Source organism: Primulina tabacum, chromosome 3 (assembly GCF_025594145.1).
Source record: "Primulina tabacum isolate GXHZ01 chromosome 3, ASM2559414v2, whole genome shotgun sequence".
NCBI lineage: Eukaryota > Viridiplantae > Streptophyta > Magnoliopsida > Lamiales > Gesneriaceae > Primulina > Primulina tabacum.
Genome location: NC_134552.1, coordinates 20640833 through 20646212, shown reverse-complemented (window position 1 = coordinate 20646212; position 5380 = coordinate 20640833). Strand labels below are relative to the sequence as shown.

General features: G+C 42.0%; 1 long non-coding RNA gene across 1 annotated transcript; it reads left to right on the top strand.

Annotated features, from left to right (window-relative positions):
- The first annotated feature begins 1754 nt into the window (after positions 1 to 1754).
- Positions 1755 to 2708, top strand: LOC142539078 (uncharacterized). The gene is made up of 2 exons (XR_012818803.1): positions 1755 to 2316; positions 2634 to 2708. It is a non-coding gene; the product is annotated as an uncharacterized LOC142539078 (long non-coding RNA).
- The last annotated feature ends 2672 nt before the right edge of the window (positions 2709 to 5380 follow it).

The following is a 5380-nucleotide window of genomic DNA, read 5'->3' as shown; positions in this document are numbered from 1 at the left end:
AACTTTAGGAAACTATAATCCGAGGGCATGGCGCTCACATACATTGTTTTCTCAATTCCAAGGCTCTTTTCTTGAGCTGATGACTGATAAGCAAGGAATTTTTCTCTTTCAAATGCTTCTTAATGAATGCGAAGATGAGCAGCTGGATTCCCTCGTCCAAGAACTCTTGCGGGGGGATACAAAATCGTTCATAAGTGCAGCATACTGTAAAGAGGGGTGAGCAAGACTGGACCATTTGGGTTTTTATTTAGAATGAATATTTTTCCTGTTTTTCTACAGATTACCTCCATATTTTTCGAAAATCGAACTAATTTTAGTGGGATTATCTATGACTTATTGCTTCCTGTTTTGGCAGATCAACTTCAATCAATAAACTGATAAAGAGGATCAAGAAAACAATTCACGCTTACACTCTAAGGCTACGTTTGGTTGGAGGATAAAATAATAAAATGATTAAGAGAGAAATGATAAAAAGAATGATTGAAGTAGAAAAATAATATATAATGATAAAATAATATTATGTTTGGTATGATGGTTAAGAATGAGATAATTAATAATCTTTTGATGAATTGAAAAAATTGCACTTCCACTTTTGTGGCGGCGGTCGGCGGCGACGGTGGTCGGCCGGTGGTGTGATTGCCGGCGACGGCGGCAGCGGTGGTCCGCATATTGACCGGCGGACAGGAGGAGGGGGTGGTCGGCGACGGAGGATGTCGGCGGTGGTCGATGGTGGCGGCGGGCGGCGGTGGTCGGCCGACGGTGGGGGTGGTCGTCCGGTGGTCGGTGGAGGGAAGTGGTGGTGAGTTTGGATTTAGGAGAAGGGTAAAATTGAAAAAATAGGATGAATTAAGAGTGAGATAAATAATTCCTAGGGGGTGAGGAGTGATTATTTTATCACAGTTCGTATAACCTAATCATTCTTAGGAGGGATTACTTGGTTAAATAAAAAACGTACCAAACATGGGATTAGGTGGGTTAAAAAACCATAAACCCACCTAATCCCTCCAACCAAACACTGCCTAACGGGACTGTTATCTACCACATTAGATCGTCTGATGACTGATAATGTGGAAAACCCATTTCTGTTAGCTAGTTCCGTGGAGTTTGTTGTAACTAGTTTACTAGTCTTCCTTGTTTATAGCTCGGTAGTTTAGGATCTGTTGTATCTTCCTTGTATTGTTGTTTAGTAGTTATGTTCTCTAGGATATTTACTTGGTTTTCTCAATGGAATAAACAGATTGTTTTTCTCCAATATCATTACTTTCTACATGGTATCAAAACCATAATGGAGAAAATCGATCAAACACTTGAGATGCCATCAAGATCAGCCATAAGCACACTGCCATCACCTCATTCGTCAAACTCACGGGCCACAATTACATATAGTGGTCTCAATCTATGTTAATGTTCATCTGTGGATGGAGCTAAGAAGAATTCCTTAATGGTGGAACCAATGAGCATAAACTCGATGACCCTTCTCATAAGGAATGGAAGGCGACATATAGCATGGTAAAGACTTGGCTCATCAGCTCAATGAATTCAAGAGATCAGTGAAGATTTCTTGATGTGTCATACAGCAGCAGATATCTGGGACGAGGCTCAGTCAACCTATTCGAGTTCTGACAATACATATGAGCTATTCGAAACTGAAAGCTTGGTGTATGAACTTCACCAGGGGGATAAAAATGTCACACAGTTCTATAGCCAACTGACACGTATGTGGCAGAAGATTGATTTGTATGAGACACAACTGGGCGTGCTTAGATGACAAACAACTCTTCAACAGGGTAACCGAAACCAAAAGAGTGTTCAAGTTCTTATCTGGACTCAACAAAGAACTAGATGAGGTACGTGGTCAAGTACTCAGCATTAAACCACTACCAACACTGCGGGAAACATTCTCCATGATCCTCCATGAAGAAAGTCGAAGAAAGGTGATGATGGGAGGTCCCTCAAACACTTCAGGGGGCTCAGCCTCAGACGTGTCAGCTCTATCCTCAAACTCAGACATACAGGATAACTCTACAAAATCTTTCGGTGATAGCAAGACCAGAAAACCTCGCCCTTATTGTGACCACTGCTGAAATCCAGGACATACTCGGGATACCTGCTGGAAGATCCATGGCAAACCACTAGACTGGAAGCCACGAAACCAAACTGATCAGACTCCACAAGGGAATGCAGTGAATTCAAGCATGTTAAATCAAGAACAGCTAGAGGTACTCCAGAACCTCATCAACAAGGCTATCTCCATCAAGGCTGGTGTACAGAGCTCAGTACCTCCCAATCCTAACTACGGGAATGTTGCACAACGAGGTAATCAATCTCTGGCCCTGCATGCTACAGCTGATCACTCGTCGTGGATAATCGATTCAGGAGCGTCAGATCATATGACGAGTAATAAAGCACTGTTCAACACCTACACTCCATGCAATAGAAGTATTTCAGTGACCATTGCGGATGGATCACAATCGAGTGTTGTAGGCATGGGAACAGTGCTCATATCCAACTCCCTTGAGCTCAAATCTGTTTTATACATACCACAACTTAAGTGCAATTTGCTGTCCGTTGGAAAGCTTAATCGTGATTCTAATTGTCTAACAACCTTCACTTCTCGCTCATGTTCTTTTCAGGATCAGGACTCGGGGATGATGATTGGATGTGCTGAGCTATGTGGTGGCCTATATCTACTCAAAAGTAATCAAAAACCATCCGTTCCATGCATTACAGCCAGCCCAACCATGCCGTGCCTTGCTAGTTCTATTCACTTTCCATTTAATAAAGATAGTGAGATTATGTTTCATCATTATCGTCCAGGACACCCTAACTTTATGTATCTTGAGCACTTATATCCATCATTGTTCATTAACAAAAAGGCAAAGGATTTTTCATGTGAGAGATGTCAATTTGCAAAACATACATGAAGTTTATATTATCCTACACCATACACCCCATCCTATCCTTTTTCTATGATCCATTGTGATGTATGGGGACTATCCCGGGTCTCTAATCTCAATAGAACTCGGTGGTTCCTACTGTTCGTCGATGATCATACTCGTCTTAGCTGGGTGTACCTTATGAAAGACAAATCTAAAGCCTGCCAATTGTTCAAAAACTTCCACGTTATGATACAAACCCAATTCCAGGCAAATATCAACATCTTTCATGCAGATAATGCTGATGAATTCTTTAATGATCAATTGAGTTGTTATTTTAAAACACATGGCATAGTCCACGCTAGTTCATGTACCCAAACCCCCCAGCAAAATGGTATTGCGGAACGGAAAAACAGACACCTACTCGAAGTTGCATGCTCACTCATGTTTACCACCAATGTTCCCAAACACTTCTGGAGTGATGCTGTTTTAACTGCCACTTTTCTTATAAATCGCATGCCATCACGAGTCTTAAAATTTCAGTCTCCGTGTCAAACCCTTCTCATAACATACCATTCAACTAGACTAATCACCACCATCCCACTCAAAGTATTCGGGTGCACTGTCTTTGTACATCAATATGGTCAGACTAAACTAGACACAAAATCCATCAAATGTGTCTTCCTACGCTATTCGGCAACTCAAAAAGGGTATAAATGTTTTTCACCCTCTCTCCGCAAATACTTTACCACAATGGATGCAACGTTCGTGGAACACTCTCATATTTCACTTCCACTTCGATTCAGGGTGAGAACTCTAGTGAATCTCAGTCTCAGTCATGGATGTATTTTAATACAGATCCGACCACACTCAACAATACACACTTCCTCTAGTTCCACTTAAACCCCACCTCACACTCATATGCAGCCAACCCCAGATCATCATGTCAATATCCATGAGGAACCACTTACACACATCCATGAGTCACAGGAACCAAGTCCTGATTTGCATGTGCAAGATGATTCACCAGGTAACTTATGTAATGTTGTCACTCCTGATAATGATCAAAGTGACTTGAATGTGCCTATAGCCTTGAGGAAACCAACCCGGTCATGTGGCACATACCAACTCAGTTACTATATCAATTATGGGAACCTGTCATCCAACTTCATATCATTCCTATCACAGCTGGACAAGGTGATGATACCTTCGCTCGGTTGAAGAAGCCCTAGAGATACCCGAGTGGAAGCAGGATACTCATGAGGAGATTAGAGCTCTTGAGAGTAATGGCACCCGGGAGATCACAGATTTGCCCCATGGAAAACGAGCCGTTGGTTGTAAGTGATTGTTTCTTGTCAAACACTGTCCGGATGGATCAATCGATAGGCTCAAATCAAGAATTGTTGCAAAAGGATATACACAGGCATTTGGGGAAGATTACAGTGAAACCTTTGTACCTGTAGCCAAATTCAACACGGTACGTGTATTTCTCACACTGGCTGCTAACCTAGATTGGCCCCTCTTCCAGTTGGACATAAAAAACGCTTTCCTCAATAGTGACCTCGAGGAAGAAGTTTATATGCAGATTCCACCATGTTTTTGCGATGAATCCAACAGGAACAAAGTATGCAGGTTGAAGAAGTCATTGTATGGTCTCAAGCAATCTCCAGAGCATGGTTTGATAAATTCTCTTGAGCTCTCAAACAGGATGGTTTCACCCAAAGCTATGCCGACCACACGTTATTCACAAAACATACAACAAATGGAAAGTGTACCATTCTCACCGTGTATGTGGATGATATTGTGATCACCGGAGATAACTTGGAAGGCATAAAGGGAATCAAAGACACTCTCAGCTCATTGTTTGAAATGAAGGACCTCGGCCAGATGAAGTACTTTCTTGGCATGGAACTGGCTCGATCAAGTAGAGGAATCAAAGTTTCACAGAGAAAGTATACTCTAGGCCTACTCAAAGAGACAAGTATGACTAATTGTAAGCCGGTTGCAACTCATATGGATCCCAACATCAAGTTACAAGTCTGAACTTCAAAGAGTCTGTACACAGGGGGAGATATAAGCGTTTAGTTGGTAAGCTAATTTATCTATCACACACTAGGCCAGAAATTTGATTCACAGTTAGCATGGTTAGTCGATTCATGAACAATCCCTCAACTTCTCACATGGAAGCAGTCATGATGATCCTCAGGTACTTAAAGGGCACACCCGGTATTGGTTTATTCTTCAAAAAGTCATATATGCGAACAGTTGATGTTTACACGGACGCAGACTGGGCTGGTTCAGTGAGTGACAGGAGATCAACTTCCGGGATGTGCACGTTTGTATGGGGAAATTTGGTGACATGGCGGAGTAAGAAGCAAAGTGCCGTAGCACGAAGTAGTGCAGAAGCTGAACTTCGAGCTTTAGCTAGTGGTGTCTGTGAAGGAATTTGGTTAAGGAAACTCCTAGAAGATCTTAAAATTACAGTGAATGGTTTGGTACGCTTG